Source organism: Brachyistius frenatus, unplaced genomic scaffold (assembly GCF_029030835.1).
Source record: "Brachyistius frenatus isolate BFR_SWC_R1_liver_20210118 unplaced genomic scaffold, ASM2903083v1 Contig_17, whole genome shotgun sequence".
NCBI classification, from domain to species: domain Eukaryota; kingdom Metazoa; phylum Chordata; class Actinopteri; family Embiotocidae; genus Brachyistius; species Brachyistius frenatus.
Window position 1 is genome coordinate 5164199 of NW_027210616.1, and position 23299 is coordinate 5187497.

At 38.7% G+C, this 23299-nt stretch overlaps 1 protein-coding gene across 3 annotated transcripts in view; it reads left to right on the forward strand.

Moving 5' to 3' along the window:
- Positions 1–22041: 22041 nt before the first annotated feature.
- Positions 22042–23299, forward strand: part of pcdh11 (protocadherin 11) — a 128187-nt gene continuing 126929 nt past the window's right edge. For 2 of the 3 annotated variants that reach the window (XM_069694510.1, XM_069694511.1), the window contains exon 1: positions 22042–22919. The gene's annotated coding sequence lies outside the window, so the exon portion shown is untranslated. The remainder of the gene's footprint in view (positions 22920–23299) is intronic. The other variant, XM_069694512.1, reaches the window with a different exon arrangement.

Genomic DNA, 23299 nt, shown 5'->3' on the forward strand with positions numbered 1-23299 from the left:
GAAGCGTTAAAAGACATTTTGGAGAACATTTGATACGACTGACCATGATATCCTGATCAATCGTCTCGGGAAGTCGGTTGGTCTGTCCAACAGTGTCTTAAACTGGTTCAAAACAAAGGGAGCAAGTTTTATGTCCGAGAAACATGAACTCACTTCGTGTCTCACACATCCGGGTCTTTGAGGACGAGCAATCGAGTGCAGATTCACGGAGCTTCTTTTAACAGCTGCAGCTACGTTATAACTTGCTCCTGCTCCCGCTGTGTTCTAACGGAGCACGGCACACTGATGTGCACGGAGCAGGGGGAAGCTAGGAGCTTGGTTAGTAAGCCTAGCATGTTGCTTTGCTTGGAAAAACATCAGCACTTGAGTTGCACAGGTTTTTGTGACCATAAGTGCTGCTCGATTAAATGAAGCGCACAGCTTCCCCCGCTCCGTCCACGTCACGGTGCCGCGTATGAAGGTGTTTTTGTGTCCTTACTGTGCAAGCAAAAATACATGTTTTGAAAGCACATTTTTCGCACTGCAATTCAAAATATATAAACTGAGAATTCAATTATTTGAGTTGCAAACTAATTTGCTCGTACAGTTCTGGTCACAGAATTAAGAATTTTGCTTATGAAACTATACTTGTTGGCTGCAAATTGAAAACCTTTGCTCTTAACTCAAAAACCGTTGCTCTCAAGTCAAAAACCTTTGGTCACAAGCCAAAAACCTACGAGTTAAATCGGATGTAGTGAGCAGGACATCCGCCGGAGATGGAGGTTTTTGACTTGTGAACAAAGGTATTTGACTTGAGAGCAAAGGATTTTAATTTGCAGTCAAAAAGTCTAGTTTCATAAGCAGAATTCAGAATTCTGTAACCACAACTAACAAAACTGTAAGAGCAAATTTGTTTGCAAAGCAATCCATTTTATTCTCAGTTAATATATTTTTACTTACAAACTTGATTTTGAATTGCAGTGCAAGGAATTTGCCTTTAGAATTTTTTTTTTTTTTTTGCTTGTATAATAAAGACACACGACACAAGCTGTCTCTGAACTTTTTAATTGCGCCTTGTATGAGAAAAAGGTTTATGTATCCGAGTGATAGCGTAATCATGGTATAAACACTGGGGGGGGGGGGATCCAAATGACAAAATATTTCTAAGTCAAAGTTAATTTGCATTTTGTTTACTTGCCTCAAATCTTGTGATCATATATCATTATTTTACCAGAGGTGCAGTAACTAACCTTGATAATCATTTATTTAATATATATGGACAATTCTGCTTGTGTTAGACTGTTTTGCAATGACTGCAATATGTTTATTCAGACAGCAACAGATACCTGAGTAGGTGTAACATAGTAGATGAGGCAATAGAAAACATTTCAGGTAACTCTTACTACTGTACATTGTAAACTGTTCTTTATAATTTTGCTAACAGCCCATCAAAAGTGTGTCCTCTAAAAGAGCATTTTTCTTTCCACTGACAAGCTCAGATTTTTTATTCTTAGTGACTGACAACATTTTGGAGAGAATCCCTGCAAATATACTTTTTGTCCTTCAACTTTTCTTTAAATTTTGGTATGGTCAAACATCATATACAATCAGAAACAGTCGTAATATCTCTCTGTTCAAAGCTGCCAGACTTGAACGAAACCGCCTACTTTTTTATGAATGGAGTCTGGTGGCTTTGATCACAGCAAAATTACAGCTGTTTCTCATTAAACTTACAGGTCTATCACTGTAGAAATTATTTTAATGTTATAGTACACTTATAATTCCAATCTGAACCTGTCAGCGGTAAAAAAAAAAAAAAAAAAAAAAAAAAAAGGAAAGGAAGAAGCACGTTTAGTAGTGGACTTCTAGCAGGCGCTGGTTAGTTAAGTTAGCTGCAAGTCTTTCAACTGTATAATTCACAGTAGTGACAGTTAGGTTAGGTTATGTTATGTTAGGTAGTTACTTTATTAATCCCCGAGGGGAAATTTTTTAATTTAAACTTTTTAATTTAAAGTTACCTGCAATGTGGGCTTTTTATGCCTTATCGAAGCAGCTGTTCCATATTAAGGTATCTGTTACTTACTTCCTGAAAAAAGACGAGGATGTCCAGCTGCCGGTCCTGCTGTCTCCGCTTATTATGGGACACAATTTCCTCGTCTGTTCATCTACACTGGCAGAGTAGCATCCGAAGTGCAGCGTTAAGCAAGCCGGCGATAACTGTAGCGTGGAATGGAAACTCTGTGAATCTGCACTTGATTACTCTTCCTCAAAGTGTGAGACACGAACTGAATCAGAATTTCATTAACTGAATTTGAAATGTGAGAATTGAATTTAGAAAGTTGAATTTTCAGTTCCATTCAGAGCAAATTAATTCAAATTCAGAATGAAACATTCAGTTTCAAGTTTATTGAAATTCAGTTTCAAACTAAAAATTTAAATTTCAAGTTGAGCAATTCAAATTCAATTTTTTAAAGCAATTATTACATGTTTTCCAATTCTAATTCAAATATAAATGATTAAAATTCAGTTTCTACTGACATATTTCCGGCAATATTTTTATGACATTTTGGACAGCACTGTGAAATGTTTTTACCATTTTGGAACACATGCTATAGTGCGATGTTTTTATGACATTTTGGAGGGTATACTACAGTATGTTCGTGACATTTTCGACAACAAACTATACTTTGAAAATGTTGTTGTCATTTTTGTAAGGCCTATGACTTTACTAATCGTTTTGACACTTTCACAAGGCCTATGACTTTACTAATCGTTTTGACACTTTCACAGTGTTTATCTGCACCCAAACCCCTTTTATTTACTTGGACATTTTATTCAGCATTTTAGCTTGATGTCTAGATAATATATTTTGAAACCCAATTTCCATCAACTAAATTAATTAATGAATCCCCTACAACTTGTTAAGTGTTCTTTGTTCACGTGTTATACGACCAACCAACTAACTTTGCTGCCAACCATTTCAGCAACAGCGTATCAAAAGTTATGAGAGACAAAACATACTGGAAGAGAATTATTAACAACAAAAGTGTTTAAAGTTGACTACCAGTTGTCAAAGCTGTGGGTCAAAGAAATAAGAGCTAACAGCAAACAGACATGCAAGCAATAGTAGAATGACATTGATGCCTGTCAGTTTGATATTTGAAGGACTCGGATGAGTCTCATATTTCAGGAGAAGGCAGGTTGATCTGCAGCAAGAGAAAAGCTGCAGTGGTTGAGCAGAAGGGAAATGTCAAAATAAGAAAAAGCTTTTTATATTAAATCTTCTGATTTAGGGTCAGTAAGTCAAGTATATCATGGTGTATGTGATGCTCCTAAATTATCTGCAGCTGCGGGACAACCTTTGATTTAAGCTCAGTGCTCCTCCTTTCAGACGTGAGCGAGCAAAGGGAAGCTATAAAGAGAAAAGAGAATGAACTGAGCTCTTTGGAGATTCAAATCAACATTTACACCATTTTTCTCCCTACCACACATCACATTAAGTGACAAACAAGACAACGCTATTTCGCCAGATGTCAAAATGAGACGATACTCCATCTCTTCTGTCTCATGTAGATTATTTGCAATTTGGCCAGGCATCTTGTTAACGTTTTTCCAATGGAAGCCCATTTCACAGGTTACAAGAGACAGAAACAATCTTAAAAAGCTCCTAGGCTGCGAGAAGCAGCGTCAAATGAGTGAAGGGTCAGCACACCAACATTCAGAGGAAAGCCTCTGGGACATGTATAAAATTGGATCTGCCATTTTCTGAAAAATGTGCTGTTGATTTGATACTTTTCGTGTCTGGGTTTTGTTCCAGAGGATGTCCATAATAGTTGATGAAGACAAATTACAGGTGCCTCCCTTTAAAGGAAAAGAAACGAAAGGAGAGGAAGAGAAAACAGATCTCATGGGAGGTCTGTCTCATCTTCTTATAGATTCAGAGAAGACCGTTCATACTGTACTTGGAATGTTTGTCCGTAGCAGAATAGACCAAGAAAAAAGACTTATTAAAGGGTAATGCTCGACACTTTAAGTATTCATAGATTATTTCAGTGTCCCAGGACAGTTTGGGTGATGTCTACGAACTTGCATCAGTCTTTCCAAAAGCTAGACATCAGAGGCAGAACACTTGAATTTGTGATGTCACTGGGGTACAAAATCGGGGGGGAGGGGCTGCTGATTTGTGGGTACTGACTATCTGCAGCCATGCTAAATTCACACCAAAATTAATTTAAAATTCTAGCCCTGTGAAGAAGAATGTAAACCTCATTTGAGAGTGGAACTCTAAAAAAAAAAATCTTATGGCTGCACAAAGTCAACATCCCATTTAAAGTCAGCTTTTGACGCAACTGTCCAAGGGCAAAAGAATAACGTGGGGGTTTGTGAATTTCCAAAATGCGTTTCATTCCCCCTTTGAAAATCACAGCCATAAAAAGAGTTTGTTAGCTGCTGTGTACAGTTGAAAAGCACTACACTCTCTTTAAACTAGTCCAATGAAAGTCAAAGGAGGTTAAATGAAAGGGATATGATGCCCTTTTGATACTTTAAGCTACGACTTGAGTTATCCTTCGGAAAAAAATATGCATATGCCCATGCGGGAAAGCCACAGAGCTCACAAGTAAATGCATATTTGTCGACTTGTGCATGACAGTTTGTTGTATAATTTTCAGTGCTGATGTGTTAAGAGTGAAAGTCTGTGTTGTGCTGTAGTGCTGGCTGAGAGCCTTATTGGCATTTTCTACGGTGATTTCTATGAGCTTACTCTATTAGAATCACAGAGGGCTTCCATCTAGTCAGCAGCAGCCTGCATGCAAAAGAAGTGTCCCCGGAGCCTCTGTTTACCAACTAAGTCGGATTTGCTGCTCTCTAACGCAGCCAGGCTAAAGCTCGGCTACCCAGCAACCCCCTCCAGTGTCCCTCCTCCTGCCCTCGCCACCAACACCCCGGCACAAACACACACACACACACACACACACACACACACCACCCCCACCCTCACTCCCACCCGCCGGTCCTCGAGGCTTTCATTTTGTCGCTCATCCTTAGTCTACTTTTCGCCAGAATCTGTTCAAAACTTTGCAGACTGCGGGCTTTTTATGTAAATCTTGTGGCACAAAAATGTGAAGCCATGGTTACAAGCCAAATCTGCATCCTTAAAAAACAAAAAAGAGACACTTCAAACAGAATTGTTTAAGTCTCCAAATAACAAAATTGAAGGGGGATTGTACTGTTGCTTTGACAAAGTAGAGCGAGGGACTTCAAGAGCTTGTTAATAAACATTGAATACAAGCCTTTTTGCCTGAGTAAAAATGTCTTCAATCTGTTTCAAAACAGTATAAAACACTGTTATTTTTATGTTGTGTTTTTTTCATTCATTCATACGTTTGAGTAGTTTCAGCATGAGGCATCTTTCTTTATATGATTTTTTACTATTCTTAATGTTTGTTTTGGCACTTTGATATCCTCTCTCCCAGTGAGAGAGTGAAATAAATTGCTGTCTCTGAGAATTGCTTCTTGGTGATAAAGCAAACAATCCAAAAACAAGACAACTAGGGAGACTGTCTCACACAGCACTTTAGGGAAAGAACTTTTCAAAGTTGATAAAGTTAGCTTACTACTTCAGCTGATGGGATGATGTCACATGTTGTCACGTATGAGCCTTCAAAGATGTCATCAAAAATGTTTGGTTTTTTTGTTTTTGTTTTTTGCTTGGTTTGTTGCTTATTTGCTTTTTATGCCTCTCTGCTGGCGGCAGCTGGAGCTGGGCATGTTAGTTTTGTGGTTGTCCGTCCATCCAATTGTCGGTCTGGATTTTAAGGATGCCTTGAGGGAATTTCTTCAATCTTGGCACAAAAGTTCACTTAGTCTAAAGGATGAACTGATTCAATTTGGGAAAATAAAGGTCAAGGGTCAAGGTCACAGCATAGTAACAACAACCAATTCTTGTGAACGCAATACCTCAGGATCGCTTCGAAGAAATGTCTGGAAATTTGGCACGAACGCTTACTTGGTCTAAAAGATGAACAGACTAGATGTATGGAGTCAATGGACATTATAACCACACAAAACACATTTGTAGCTATAAGTGAAGAATGTATATGCTAACTTTTGCAATGTCAAAGGTCAACTTTACAGTGACATCATAATATTTTGCAAAAACAACTTTTTGGCCATTATTCAAAGCAATAACTCTGGAACAGTTGGGGAGATTGTTACAATACTTCATGAATTTGTAACATTAATCTTTCACCATAAAACGGTGGTAATTGTATAGATAGTTTGTACTATTTAGTTGAAGAGATGTGTGAAGCACCCATGCAGGCAGTAATTCTAGTTTCTTTTTGATTTTGAGAGTTCCAACTAAAGTGAGAAAATTGTGTTTTTACAGGCTGGCTTGGACTCCATGATGACAATACTGAACTTCATGAATAAAAATGATTCCATGGCTATGTGAGCTATACAGTATGCTCTATTGTAATTTTTGTTTTGTTTTAAAGCACATTTATCATGTAACAAAAAAGAACAAAACAGCGTGATGGAACAAATTAATTCTACACCTCACAGTAGGCTTCGTTTATCACTTCTTTTTGGCAGACGACATTTGTTATTTAACTCCAGAACACAAACTTGGCTCTGTGTTCATTCACCCTGGCCTCTTTATTTGTTCTCATTATAAAGGTTTGACCTGCCAACACACAGAAAACAATAAAAAGTAAACATCAACAGTCAGTAAGCAACATGGATGGCAGAATATCAAACATGAAAACAGGACAAAACTGATACAATCATTTTCATTACTCTTAGCCTGTTTTAGCAATTTCTTGGCAAGAAGATTAATTTGAATTTACACAGAGCTGTTGTCTTGGCATCCACGATTGGCAGACTGCCACAAACCTGGCATAATACTGTCATACTTCTTATCAAAAATATGATAGTTATGAGTTCACTGATGGTACGTTAACTGCTTGGCACTCCATGTTTGTATGACATTGTCAAGACAAAATTATTTTCTGTCTTTACAGTAAACATCTGCTTGATAGTTTTTCCGTGGCCCTTCAAAGCTGCTGTCTGTCACCAGAACAGAGCTGAGTCACTGACTGTCACTTCCAGCTGCAGTTTGTACGCTCTCCAGACATGAAATCAATACAACATTTTCCCCCTGATGGACACATACTGGGGACAGACAGATTCCCCTTAACCAAGACTGCACTTGATTGAGCCCCACTTTGATTGTTAATCAGAATGATGGACTGACACAGACAGCTCTACAGGAAGTTCCTATTTGATCTACGATGGCAGTGTTTTGCTGACAGCAAAAACAATTATTCTAACAATTTAAAATTGTTTACTAATGTGCTTCCAACTGTTTCTTCATCCCGCCTATCCATGCCATGCCACAACAGAAGATATGGTTTAAAATCAGGAGACATGTACGCTGCATTCACCCTTGCTTGTGTTTAACGTTAAAACAACAGATATGAAAGACAAAATTCTCTAACAAGGGCATGTTTTAACTTTGTCTCATTGGGAGTGAGTCCAACAGTGAAGTGAGAGCACACAACAGAGTGTAACAATACATGTATTCATCTCAGGTAAAGAATATGAGAAGTGGAAAAAAATCCATTGTTTGAGGCAACCTTGAACTGCAGCATCTGGCAGTGTGGGATGAGGTCGTGATCATATCTTAACACTGGCATGCAAGCACTATAAAATGTTTAGAAAACTGTAACAATTTATTGTGGGTTTTTCTCAATGTATTAATCAAGGGATTGGAGGTTATTACAAATGTATGATAAAAAAAATGTTCTGTTGCTCAATGTTTTGTAAAACAATACAGTCTAAGAAAATACCCCTGGGTGATTGGAGGCATAGTTGGCACCACATTTCCGATCATTTCCTACATTTTCTTGAGAGTGGGAAAAAAAGAAAATCACTCTCCCATCTCAGACGGTATTTTTTGTAAGTCATTCAGTTTTTTTTTGTTTTTTTAAAAAAAAGGTTACCCAAACATCATACTGTTATTGTCTGCACTTTCCATCCCTGGAATAGTTTTTTTCAGGGACAAAAGAACCCAGGGTTAAAACTATACCACAACACACTGCTATTGTTAGGTAACTTAAAAAACTTTTTGGATCTAGGTCATGGGATATTTCGTAGTAGGTACAAAGCAACTGGACAGCCTGTGTAATTTTGAAGACATCTCACTGCTAACTAGAATGGTATCATCTAGCTGAAAGGTAAGAGGTTTAATCTCACACAACACATGACAGGAAAGGCTACAGGCCACATTGTCTCTATATTTGAGACCATTTGAAAGAAAGCTATTTCCTTATGCAGTGTTTTTGTTCAAAACTGTGTATGCTTCATGTTAAAACACTGAACGTGACGGTAAATTTTGTTTAAAAAAGTAAAGGATGGGGGAACACAGACACATACAAATAAGCTCAAACCCATTATGATACTGTGATTAGATTGTTGTCCCCACAACGCAAGGAACATAAGGAACAACACATAATGACATATTTATTGTTGTCTGATTCCTTGTTTCAGTAAAGATTCAACATAGGTTATTATTTAGTTTATTTGTCTAAACTGTCTCAATTTATAGTATGCTGTGAATGTCCCTCAAAATCGGTCTTGGAAGCAAGCTTTAGATTTCTTTATTAAAGATGAATGCAAAACTGCCCTATTTTAAACATTACAAGGTGAACAGTTGTGGTACAGGCCCGCTGGCTTGTTCTTGGATGTTCATTTCAATTTCTGCCTCTCTTATATTTTTGTGTGTTTGATTTCTGTTATTTGCTGCTTGTGTGCTATAGTTTGGTCTACTGAGAAGGCAATATAGATTCTTCTACTGAGTGCCATTTCACAGAATAGAGAGATGACCCTTTCAGTTACACTTTAATTACACTGCATATCATCACTTCCTAGCAATACAGATGGCAGCAGTGGCCCTGAAGCGAGATGCAGCCTACCACAACAACAATCTGCAAATGTCGTTGGTGCAGAAACTTTATTCATTTGGTCATCAATGTCCTGATATCCAAGCATCTGCCCTCCCTCTATTCCGTTACCGTTCATTCCACTTCCACTTCTTTTCTCTCACCTTTCTGCCCTCACACAATGTCAAACTGATGTGGGTAGTTTTGAAAACATATCAGTTTCTTTCTGTTCTCACTCAGATGACATTAAACAAAAGGTTCAAACACAGCAGGCTCAGGAATTACAGTTTGCATTGGTTAACAGATCAAACCCATTATTATTTTAGTTGCAGTTACAACAAAGACATGTCAAGGAAATAATCTGTATTTAACTTATCGCAGAACTTTCCCAATGCAAGTGCAGTGAAACACAAAAAGGCAATAACAAAGACCACTTTTTAAAATGAACATAAACACTGCAAGAAAAACGACAAAAGAAATTCAACCATATTCTATTTTACCACGGCTTTACTGTCTTTTAAGTTCTATGACCTTGATCACCCTCCTCTGTGGAGCATTGGACTGAGTACTAATTTCCTACAGAATAGGCTTACTCACCTTTAGTCTTCTTTCATCTTTACATGAAGACTACCATAAACTAATCTGCATCCTCTGTTATTCATCGACTAAAATTGTAACGCCGCCTCCCTGGTCCGGTTCACATTTGCATTGAAATGCTTCTTGGGTGATCCAATCACAAGTGGAACGCTCTAAATACTCTAAATACAAGTGTGATACATCTGAGACTCCGAGGTCGCATTGAGATCCAACCCCTCTCAGAACACGTTCGGAGGTGTGTCTAGGCCGCCTTCAGACAAACTTTCTTACCAGCGTGTATGTAAATAAATCCTGGGCCACATTGAAGGACTGCCAATTCAACTGACATATTCCGCATTTGCAATTGAAATAACCTCCAATAAAAAAATATTCTGCAAGATTCTGCTAAGCACAGCTGAACTTCACAGAAAGTAGTAGAGTTACCTACGAACTGCAAACGGCATACTGAACTGGTAGGCTAGAAAGCAGTCGTTTAGTGCTTTTTATCTGATGCTTGTCTCATCAAAGCCTCTTCTAGGTTTGTTTTGTTTTTTCAAAGTTTACTTCATCTGTAATTTCTAACACTCACCAGCACCACAACTGTGGAGGAGCCCCCACCCGCTTGCACAATCGACTTCAGGTTCTAACTCATTTATCCACCGCAGTGGAATAATCTGAGCCTGAACCAACATGATCAGCTTGAGTATGACAGGGTTTGGGTTGACAATTACAAAGTCTTTTGTTCCCACGTAACAATTTTTAAGAATGAGTTTAAACGTTTCTGTGTATTTTGAACACAAAATGAAAGAAGGCAAACAATATTATAGTAAAAATAGGTAGGCTAATTGGCGGCACATTAAAATAAGGCTTAAGTGAGCATGAATGTCTAATTTTGTTGAAATCCTGGTACTTCAACTCCTCTCTCTGCCTTTCTGTGCAGGTGTGCGTGTTTATTTACTTGTTTATTTACCTGATGTATGTTGTTTCTTTGCATACAGAGGGGATAAGTGAAATGCAATCACAACAAGTCACTTGAGACGCAGGTGGAGTCACATTCTAATGCCAGATGTGAACTGATGTACTTAGAACGGTCCACTTATGATTGGATCACCAGAGACCCATGTTAAAGCAAGGGCCTATGCTATTTGAAACTGTCCATCATATCAAGGTTTCATAGTTGCAGATGACCCGTATCTGGCATAAAAGATATATGATGCTGCTGATGCTCCAGGTCCATTTGGTTTGTTAATCTCGTACCTTACCTTATTTATACTCTATATGGTTTGATGGAATTTTAAGAGCCAACAGGAATAAGGGCGCTCTCCTTGCCTCTACCAGACAAGCCTAGATAAAAAATGTTTTGCTCTTGCAGCTGGGAATCTACATGACCTTCCGTTCACAGTGCTTATGTTTGTATTGTCTGCCTGTGGTTTGCTATTTTGTACCCCTGCTGGGCAGCAATGAACTTTTAGCTTGGGGTGAGCTGGAGTAGGTGAACCCAGCCATTATTTGAAACTCTCTTCCTTTGAATCATTTCCACATTTCCATCATGTATTTTTCTTCCAAGAGGAATCTCCCAACTGCCTTTCTCATCATAGTGATGAGTTTACATTCACTCTTAAAAACTATTGAAGCTTTTGCAGTTAGTACCGTAGGTGTAGCGCTACCAAAGCGAACCGCAACAACTTTTTTTCTCCAATTGACATTTCTTAAGGGTTTGAAGATCCAATCATCTTTAAAGCATATGTCATGCAAGAGAGCCAATAAAAGCAAATGTAATGGTCAAAGTTGTCATATTGACATTTAAGGTACTGACTGATTCATGATGGATCCTCTACCGATTGCCCTGTTAAAGTTACAGCATTACACTCCCTGTATCCAAACAACCAAATAAATAAAAAGGTGAGTGGAGTTGAATTCAGTTGAGCTGTAATATGCGGTGTAATACCATATTAGACCAGCCTGTTGGAGAATGGAAGACAAACTCCATGCTCATATGAGTCTTGGGAGAATCATTACCGCTTCACCAAAGCTCTGTTAAGGCAACTGTGGCACATTATTATGCCAAACTAATGAATAATAACGCCCAGAGACCTAAAATACTGTTCAGCACAATTCATAATTTTCATGTGATGTCACGTCATTAGAGGGCCAAACAAAGCTTTGCTCTGCTGACCGCCAGCTAGTTCACCAGGTTTGTGTTGCCAAAACGTCAGATAGTTGTTAGTCAATAGGATGCATAAACCGATGAGGATATACGCGCACACACACACTGCTGGGATGAATAAAGTTTAGACCTTATCCAGACCTAATATAGACCCTATATAGAGGTTATCCGGACCTAATTTAGACCTTATCTAGACCTCATCCGGACCTAATTTAGATCTTATCTAGACCTTATCTAGACTTAGATGCTAAAAACTTCTAGTTTGTTACACAGCTTTCTAAAGCCATCTGAATCCTACCTATTCTTTCTTAATCACAAAAGAGTCACGACTCTTTTATTAAGTTTTTAGCACAACCTGAATGAAAACAAGTCACCTGCTCATCACAGAAAGAGCTGGACCTGCTGATCGGTGTTTGTATCCACCGTCCCTCCTCTTTTATTTGCTGACGTTTTGTTATTAAGCCTTTTTTTTTTTCTTTTGTTTTTCCCACATTATTGACTTTCTTGCTAATAATCTCCCATATAGCACTTTGTTCTTGTTATGTTTATATTTCTTAATATCAATGGGATCAGATTTCCTTTTCCTTTTGCGGTCGCTCTGTTTTCCGTTGCTGGAATCACTTTAAAACATGCAACCCCCTCATTTAAATACAGCGATTTGCACCTGATATCAATGACGCAATTACTCAGTAAATCACCCACAAAATAGGTGCCAAAAAATGTGCTAACTTTTGGAAGGAACACGCAATTTAGTACCCTTTATTTGAGATCAGGCCATAAGAGCGGTGCATGGCCAGGCAGCTACTTACATAAGAGATCTATTTTAACCTTATGTGACCAGTAGGTGTCAAAGTCAGCCTTTGCTGGTTGTCCCTTGCTCCAGGCTAAAACTAACTAAAGGGAACTATACCTTGGAAGTTGTGGCCCCTGAACTTAGAAAGTCTCTCCTTTTGGATGTAAGATCTGTGTGGACACCTTTGAAAATAAACTCAAGACCCATCTTTTTCACCTTCCCTTTGAGGAAATTATTTTTTATTAATTTTGTCTTTTTTTATGTATTATTTTTTATCTTATGTCTGTATTCACCTTGTTTTTCTTTTATCTTTTATGGGGAAGCACGTTGTGATGAAGCTGTATAAACAAACTCTATTTACTGATCTTTCACCTTCAATGGCCTCAGAGAGAATTTGATATCTTTTGTGATCCATCAACAAAAGGTTGCAGTTGCATGTCTGGAGGCCACCAATGGTAATCAAAACTGCTATGTTGTCTTTGTCATGTGCAAAGCAAACTTGAGTCAACATCAGTACCAAGAGTAGAACTTTGTTCACCTGTGGTAGAGGTGGATCTGGCTGACTCAGAGGAGCTAGACATTCACAGGCCTCTGCATACCATCTGGTTAACTGGTTCCCAATTTCTGCTTGCCCCAAGTCCTCCCGAGAGCGCTTTATGATCTTGCCGGTCCTAGTTCCGATGCCGACATCGGACCACACGTGTCTGCCTTGAAAACTGCAACCTCTACCACACAATTTGGTTCCCACCGATTTACCCACTTATCCTTAAGACATCACTAATTCATGCCTTTACTTGATTTGTGCACATTTCTTGTGCCTTCAGTGCAGCATTTGAAGAACGGTCCTTTTTAGGGCTGGCACTACTGTAAAGGGCATTGTTGATAAAAACACATCGAGCCAAAACCATTGTCATTAGAGCAGTGCAAAAGTATGTGTACACTCAAGAAATTGAGTGCATCCACAGAGGGCTGCTCTCAGGAACTTCCTCAGAGCAGCCCCGTGAAAAATGTAGACCCATTCCTAGACAGACATGGAATTCTGAGGGATGGTGATATGGGTGAGTCAAGCTTCAGTCAAGCAGAAAATAATCCACTCATTACGACAACATCATGTTGCAGCCTTAATTGTGAAGCACTCTCACAAACAGACAGCTATGGTTGGATAGATGGCAGCAGAAAAAACATAAGCAGCATCATCCATCAGTGTGTAACTTGTATTATACTAAGAGCCCCTCGAAACATTGAGAAAATGGCCAGCCCAGTGATGAAGACAAAACAATGTTATTTCACGTGAAGCTTTACTTTTTATTTCACCTTGAACTGTTTATTTATCGAGGTGAGTGTAGAAATGAGGTTGACTCTTTCACAATCTGAAAGAGTAAATACATTTTATGTTGACTTTTATGATATTTTACATGGGCATTTTATGAACAATTCGGACCATTTTACAATCTCTACCCCTGTTAAACACAGATTACTCATATACTACATCAAAATGCAAGCCGCATATGCTCCCATTACTGCAGCCTGTCTTGAATTTAAGATTCATCAGATAATCATTCTGTACAGTTTAGCTGCCCCTCTTCTGTACCCAAGGTCAGTTAAAGTAAACTGTGTTCCCCCGGTAAAAGGGCCTCACTGCCTCCCACCCTAACCAAGCATGCGGAAAAAGTGTACAAATGATGATTAACCTTGCTGATTCCCTCTTAACAAATCACTTCAAGAACTCTGCTTTGCTTTCATTTCGCCTTGTTTCTCTCTGCCAGTCCTCTTTAAGAAAAGTCTGTACTGTCTATATTAACTGGCTCAGACACAGGATGGCATGTCTTCTTGTGACAAAATATGTTTCGCTTGTTTAATTATTGGATAGGTTAGTAAGAAAATAAGCACAAACGAGGGAATTATACTGGGAACCATTGAAATTGATATTTCTACTCGTGACATTTAAATATTAAATCAAATCAGCCTCACAAACACAAGATTACTCATTCAGACTGTCAGAATCTCAAAGGAACATTTTGAGGAGTGGACGTGCTAGTCTTTAGTTTCAAAGGAACATTAGCTAGATTAGTAAGTGTTCTGAAAGCACACACACACACACACACACAAAACATGTTTCAGGAATTTTGTACAGTACGATTAGTATCTGCAAATGACTACACTGTGTTATGCATCAAATCCAAGCATTTGGGGAATATCTGTATCGTTGTAATGTTTGGATGAATATTTCTGCTTTTTGCAGATGATGCTGTCTTTCTGACTTCACTAGAATTTGCATTAAAGTAGTTTGGGGCGTATGAAGTATGATGCACTCAGAGTGCATGTCAGAACCAAAGTACACTACATGGATAAAAGTATGTCATTACTGTAAAAGTAGGTATATGTCATCACTGTTTGACATATCTATGCAAATTAGCAAAAAATGCATTACAATGTACTTTCATGTTCAGGCTTTTTTTGTGGAGCACACAGAGCCAGCACTGTGAGTCAAATTTCAAGTGAACTGAACTCGTGGTGTGAGGGTAATGACATCTCCAAAAGTTTTTTGAGTGTCTAGTACAGTTCCACTATCTGGCCTATTGGTCTTGTGTTTGGTGAGAAACACTTGTACATAAAAATGTCATGGCTTTAGCTCATTCAACTTGCAGAAATTTAAGCTGCTGCAGCAGACAAGAAATAATTGGGTTTTGAACCCTAATGAAAACAATGTACAAGTTTCCCTCTTTGGGGCACTGGCAAATGTAGCCATGACAGATAAACAAACATGTTCTATGTCAACTGAGATGATTTGTGCACTGTGCAAAGTGAACTGCAATGGAGCCTAATCTGTGGCTGATGCTGTGTTCTCATCATGTGGGAGGGAAGATAATGATAAGAAAAATTCCCATGTTTACAACTTGTGAGTCATCAGACAACACAAGATGACAGTTGCCAGTCTTCTTGTACTACTGATTCACAATCCTGACTAGATATTGCTACTGTCTTAGACAATTAACACGAACCAAACAAAACAAAAAACATAAGCTGTTAGTTACATTTGTTTAAAGACCATCATACTACCAAGCAAGCTAAAAAATACTATAAGCACCTACTATATAGAACTATGATTTAAAAAAAAAAAGTGTAATAACATTGCGAGATGGTTGTTTCAATGCAGAGAGGTGAGGATTAAAACATTATGTTTGCTCAATACAGCGCTGCATCTATAAAATTACAGCATTTAATTACCTTTCACAACGCAGTCTGACTGATGTCAGACATCCATGTTTGCTTGCTTTTGCTGGTACATTTTAGTACACAGTCACATATATTTGAGCTTTCCGGAAAATATTAATTCGTAATTATGTAGAAGTGGAGAGGTTGGAATTACGATAAGTATGATATAATGTGAAAGTGGCATTATCATGGTAGTTTAATAGGACGCCAATGTGGTAAAAAGTCATTTTTCTTCAGCTATAACAGTTTTCAGCTTTAAAGCATATAAAAGTTGTCCGTTTTTCTCACATTCTACAGTCTTTATCCTCTCTCAAGCCTCAAGCTAAGGAGCATGAAGTCTCACGAGTGCAAAAGAGATGTCTGCGCACATTGTCTTTGCAATGCCATGTCTTTGGCAAAGGGGGCATTCACAGTTTACAAGGCTTGCCTTCAATTTTACTCATCAAACAATGGTTGTGTACATAGCCCATTCAAGGCAGGGAAAATGCAACAGAACGTGACAAGAACATCAAGCATTCGGCCATCTGGGGAGGAGGAGTGCCAAATAATCACTCCTTAGCGATCATGGAAGTGTTTTTCTTATTCTCGCTTGTCACACCCCAAAAAACCACGGATGAAGAAAAAAATATGTGTGAGCATTGATCTCACCATGTGTTCCTGTTACACAGGCCAGACTCTCCTTGTGAGCCAGGCAATATGAAATGTTTAATCTGGAGTTCAAATAGTTGTCAATACAAAGATGTTGACTGATTTAAAACCCTGCTCCATATCCTTATTTTACATCCATATAATTTATCTTCCACTTTCTTTTGTTTCCACCAGAGCCAGCCTTGATCGTGAGGCTCATCGTTAAGATTGAAATCTTCACCACATACATTTTTTATTCAAAATCAATTCAGTGACCTTCTTCATGAAAAGGCAAACATAGTTTAAAACCCATCCCAATATCAGGGAGTGTTTCAAACAAATGTTGCATATCTGTATTAATCAGCACTCTATGAGCGATATCGAGATATCTGATCATGTTCATTTTTTGGTAACTTTTGTAAACTATTTTTTGATTGAAATATTTATTCAGTATAGAATCAAAATAGTGCAGTTGTTTTTATTAATGTTTTTTTTTTCAACGATTGTGACAATGAATGAATGCACAAATGCACATGAATACAGGGTGGAACTTTATTCAACCGAATGTACAGTATACAGCCAAGCAAACCATTCTCGTCTGACAGCGTTGCCTCAGGCTCTGTTTCACAGCAGACAGATGGAAGGAAACATCACCACAGCATGTACAATCGCCTTCATCAAACAACACACAAAGGGCGTTTTAACAGTCAGTTACTTCATGAGAAAGGGAAATCTTTCCAGAAAGCCGAGATGATATAGTTTAGGCATCCGTCTTTAAACAGGAAGCACTGTCACATTGATATCTGTTGATGTTCTGCATGTATTTTTGTGGGTTTATTTTGAGCCAAAATTGACAGTTAAAAGTAAGTAGGTTTTCTTCTGCACTGCAAATTGATCTCGCACCGTACCACTGCAAAAGCAGACGTGTGATGTACATGAAACGGAGAAGAATGGCAAAACACTACCACTGTTTCATTATTAATTTACACACACAGCAAAGTCGAACCAATGCGCTGTATGTTGTCATTAACTGACACCTCTCCCATCTGTGCTTTATCATACAATAAACACACTCAGTGAGCACTATTTATAACATGGAGCAGGTTTTAGCACACAGACCTTTATCAGGTCTGTGTTGTAAATAGGTGATTCATAAATATTAATTTGCTGATTTACCATTCAATGGCTTACCCTGACCTGAAAAAGAAAGAAAAAAAATAGGAAAGCATTTTTTTTTTTTTTTTTTTTGACAAAACCTGTCACGACCACATTCTGCATTTAAACCCCAAATATTTTTTTTTTCATGGCTATTTTTACAAATACAGTACAACAAAACTTCATTCTGATAGGAGTACTCGTACTTGTTAGCGTGTCAAAAAAGCAATTAGCAGTTTAGCACTTGTCAAGGACAAGCATGACACGACACAACCTCAGAGAAGTCAACCAAATCTGCACAATGCTTGTATGCAGTTTGTTGTCTACAAGACATTAACACACATTTGAATTATCACTCATGTAACAATAACCTGTACCTCCCTCTCACACACATTAATTTGCCAGAGGAACATTAGGTTGCATGTAAACTGACAATAATGGTGGTTCACAGTGCTGCCATAGTCTAATTAGTGCACAGTAGATACACGTCACTCACTGTGAAACCCTTCATTAGCCTCAAGAGTTCTGTGGTTTGTGATTAATTCTGTCTCATTCTGCTTTATCCATGCTTCAACCTCCTCTGACGGGATATTATTGACAGGGGTCTTTTCAGTAGAAGAATTTAATGTTGAGTTTAGGCTCTCTGGTTGATTGAGACCATATACAAGGACATGCTCAATGTTTCATACAGAAATAAAATTGTGCTTTAGTTCTTCAAAAATCACTCATAATATCAGTTGGCATGTCAAATGATCTTTGATCTGTCCGCATTTATGTTTTTCTTTCATTCAGATTTTTATTGGAAGTTTACTGCGGTTCAATGATGACACTGAGCCGGCTTCATTGACATCTTTCTCCCTCTGGTTCAGCCTCTACTCCTGCCTCCCATTCATCCAATCACTGCATGCATTCAGGCCTTCAATTACATCTCATCTCAATCAAAAATGGCATTTCTGCTCATTGTCCCAACTCCATCTACCACCAGAGGACTCAGGACTCCTCGGCGGGGTGGAATGGCACGCCTACCTGCAGAGCGCTCTGCCATGATCTACTCCAGCCTCAGTCAAGCCATCTATGGAGTCGAAACTCTGTGCCAAAACTTTTTTCCAAGACATTTTTCCATTTCATATTGGTGTGGTGAGATCTCTTCAAAGTAAGCCTTGCCAGGCATTACATGACAGGCCAACGTGTTGGTTTTAGTTCCTATATGGCATAACATATTGGAGTGACACCATCAGTTGCTGTAGGTGTCTTTGTAAGTATTTAAGTGCCAACACCCCCACAATGCAGCTTCAGAGAAAATGGCTGTAAGAGCGCAGTCAAAAAGACAAACGAATTTTCACTTAATGGTCAAATTAAGAAACTTCACATTTCTTAGTAAACCTAATAAAAAGTAGGACGTGATTTGCAGTCCATCACTACTCTTGCAAAGTATCCATGAATGCAAAGTAGACAGACAAAAGTCTGCAGTAAATAAATTAGATTACTCACAGTGATGCTTTTTGGCACTCTGTTGGTTCAGGTATTGAGACAAAAAGCACAAGGAATAAAAAGCTTATATAAAACAAACATATTCCCTTTTTCTGATGTGTGCAGATATTGTAACTCACATTTTGTGCATTCTTGAAAATATTCAGACTACCCAGACCAATAGTCTCGTATGGATAACCCTCTGATGCCGTCTGATTTGTCTCTGTTTTTAGCCATATTGCACCAGGCATGGCAGACTTCTTCACTATGTGCTGCTCATGCATGCTGCATATTCTTGCTGTATGAAAAAGTTCAAATATTATTTCATTCAAGGTGTCTTTTTGTCTTTCCAGTGTTTCAACACCATTTCTCTGAAATTCTATCTCTTTTGCCAATAAGATAAAAGCAAATATTGAATTGTCCTCGCTCCGTCCACTCCATCTTTCTCAAATCTTTTTCTTTCTCCAGAGATCCTTGAGAAAGTGGGAGAGCAATAAACAGACAGAAAGAAAGAAATGAGGCAATAGTGCTAGTTTCAACTCATTGTGGTAAATCGCAGTGGCTCTTGGAAGTTGCCATGGATACACACCCAGCCTGTATGGATAAGAAAAAAAAATGTTTTGTCAGGATGTCTACATCTCTTCAAAAGTATCTGCTGCATTTCTCCAGAATACACTTTGGACATATTTTCAGTGCTCTCCTTCTGAGTGACAAGCTGGGGGGAACTTTGTTCTGTTTTTTCACAGCTAAAAAAGATCTAATATTTACAATTTAGGGCTCAAATTCTCAAATATACAAGAAAAAACACATACCCACGGCAACTCAAGAGTGTTGAACAAAGACGATGGTACAGCAGCTACAGCTCTGGTCTCTTTGGACAAGTTATGCTGTTTAAGCTGAAAGGATAATATAAAACCACAGATTGGCATTGAATCGAGTATGGTCGGCAAAGAAGCCATCCTTTCTCAACATCCCTGAATGTTAATATACGGCGCCCTTGCAATTTAGCTCTGCAACCACTTCCTTCACTCATCCCCTTGCCTCGCTGTGCCTGACTGATAAGGTATATTAGTGAGAGTGCTGTATTTCTCTTATATGCATGCATAAGAAGTCGTGGATTCACGAGGAAGCTAACTAGCATGATTAAAGGCAATGTTGAGGAAAATGTCTATTTGATCATATCTCGAAAGAAACACACAAAAGCAAGCTTTGCTACCATGTAGCATATGTGTATACATGCACGTAAGCATATCTAGAAATATGTTGTTTTAGTTAGTTGGGGATACTTGTATTTGACTGTTTACACATAAGACTCAAAGGTTTGATAAATGTCTTCAGATAGTATTTTATGTGAATGCTTTACAGTTTTTGGGGTAATTGCATGATTATGATACCGCATGACATTCATGATGTCACATCACCAAATTTCTCGACTAACAGTTGATGTTCAGAAACTCAACTCTGAACTGTGACTCCGACAGAAAACACTGTTCAGAGTTGAGGTTCTGAACATGAACTTTGTGTGAGAGATATAAGAATGGGCTCGGGGAGATTTGGCATTGCACTAAAACCAATATCGATATGAAAAAAATGAGAGTGTACCTTTAAACTAATCTGCTTTTGTTAAGCTGCAGTAACATTGTAACTCAGGATTTCTCCTTTTTTTTTTTTTACCATGAATAATCAATCAAGGGTAAAACAGTAATATCCACCAGTGTCAAACAACTTTTGCAGAGATAGCTATATTATTTCATGTTGAATAATAACAGTGTTTTGATCCATCCTATAAATTTTGACACAGGGAGGGTAATAGATTTCTTCCATTTTATTAGAATGCCAAAAGTTCCATCTGAAAGTTAATTTTGAACATATCAAACCAGCCACATGTTTCATACATGAGGAATTTTGTGCTTTCTGACAGATAATATTGCTTTTTGGCTTTTATATTCCCCAAACAACCTTAATAAATCCTCTGAGACTGACAGTAAAATTAAGAAGACACTATTTTCAGTATGCTGTGTTTTGTCAGCAGATAATTCGACAACTCTTTTTCTATTGGACTGAAAGATGCCCCCCCCCCCTTTTTTTTCTTTTTTCTTTTGCCTCAACAGAAACAATAATCTGGTGAAGTCCCTGCCCCTTTTGTCTTCAGGGACGAGTACTGCTGACATGAAATGATGAGTAGGGAAACAGTGAACAGGTGAAGAAAGCTTTTTATGAAACCTTGCCAGAGGCTAAACTTGTTAAAATGCAAAGTTACAGTCATGTGTTGCACGAGGTGATGTCAGGTGGACAGAGGTAATCAGCTGTGTGTGTGAAGGCAGTGATGACAATTTGACCTTGCGTGACCATAAACCTTTTTGACCCCCATACAAACACTTGCTAGAATCCTCTTTAGGGTGTTTGGGGACTGAACACACACTCAGTTTGCCACAGCAGGGAAGTGACAGGTTGACAATATGTGATTAGTGATTTTTGAAGCAATCAATTAATGGTATTGATGCCAAGCTGACAATGAGCCCTGTAGCTGCACATGATTAATTCATTCCTCACTTCAGGAGGTTAAGCAAATTGTATTACTTTGCTGATATCAAATTTACTGTATGATCAGGATTATTTCAACAAGGCATATTGGTTTACTCAATTCTAATACACAGACATTCCCCTCAATTTTCCAGGTAATATATTAGTGTCATTTTACGATTCCCTGCATTTTAAATATTCTATCTGTTCATGCTGCTAAGATGAACTGTAAGGCTCATAGACCACAGGAATTTTTCGGCACTATTTTATAAATAGAAGTAAGCTAACGGAAGATGTGAACAGACCCATAATTGGGCTAATTTCTACTCTCATCCCTGAGAATGGCTCAGCAGTTGCATGTTGACACTCTCAGGAATGTCTGAAAAGAATCTTAACCTCCTCATTATTCAGAGATGCCAGCAGACCCTCACTGGAAATAAAAGGCAGCAACGACGCTCGGTATAAAAGAGAACAGTGCCCCCCTCTTGTTTTCAGGCGGATTTCTGGAGCACTTGGCTACTGCAAACAGCAGAGGCATCTGTGGTCCACATATATCCCGACATCCACCTACTGTACATCTCTCCGTGCAAGCATCTCTCCAACGCAGTGCGGCTTTAAGAGGACCGGGGCTCTTAAACTGTGGTTGGCTCCTCCTTCCGCCATGATGTCAGTCGTAGGGAGAGCGAGAGGGAGAGAGGTGGGCAGTATTGAGGAACTGAGTTCATACAATACTACTGAGACATCTACAGCTTAGCAGACAGATACGGTGAACCGCCTATCCCGGCTCCTGTAAGTGATGCTGCACTGAGGCACACTTTGATCCAACTCCACTGGGGGGGCGATGCGCTCTCTGCATCCCTCGTTTAAGAGTTTTTGGGGAGCTTGCACAACCTTGAGTCAGTGAAAACAAGTGGTTATAAAATAAATTAGGTTTAAGCTTTCAGTTCTTCATCAGAAGTCTATTTTTGCCCTCTTGGATTGAAGTTTTACGCGCATATCAAGAAACGTTTTACGCACACCTGTAAGTTTAGTGCCTGTGGTTTCCAGCAGGTAAAATAAAGTAGGCATTTTAAAGCAAATTAGGCTAGGGATTCAAAGTTTATGTAAAACAAGCGTGGATCACTGTTTTTTTTTTCTCCGCCTGTGGGATTGCGAGCCCAAGACATCCGAAGAGGAATTACAGCGTCCTTTTCAAACAAACTTGATCGCTGCGCATGTTATTTTTTTTCTCTTGCTCGTGAGGACCACAGCTTCTTTTTTTGTTTAGCACATGGATAAGTTTTTGTAGTGGATAACATTTTTTTTTTTCTACTTTCATTGCCTTTTGCTGCCGATTCTGATGAGGATCCTTTCACCCCGTTTCCCCCACTTCAGATTAGCTAATTCATGGCACTTCTTTTTTTGTAAATCAGTGATGTCTCTGCGCGACGGCACTCACGGTTGATTTTTCATCCAGTTCGAGCGGAAAAAGGTAAGCTTTGCTTCTAATTGTGACTTTACTGATGAGATCAAAATGTGTTTTACTTTGCGCTCCCTGACTATATGTGCACATGACTGCTCTGTCTCTTGAGCGCATTTAGAATCGTTGGAGTGCATCCAGCAGCCTAATTTATGTGCTCCGTATAAAATCAAATTGATGTCCCAATACCGGCGAGGAACCTCCGCTGTATTTACAGTCACTGGCAGCAACGCAGGCTGAGCGAAAATTTAGCGGCAGCCTACGAGGTACTTGGATAAATCTAGTGTGTTGCGACAGTGGGTCATTTTGATGTGCCGTGGGTTTTCCTAGAGCTCCTCCAAAGATATAACAGGCGTCTCCGTGCACCTTATGTAAATAGAAATGATCCATTT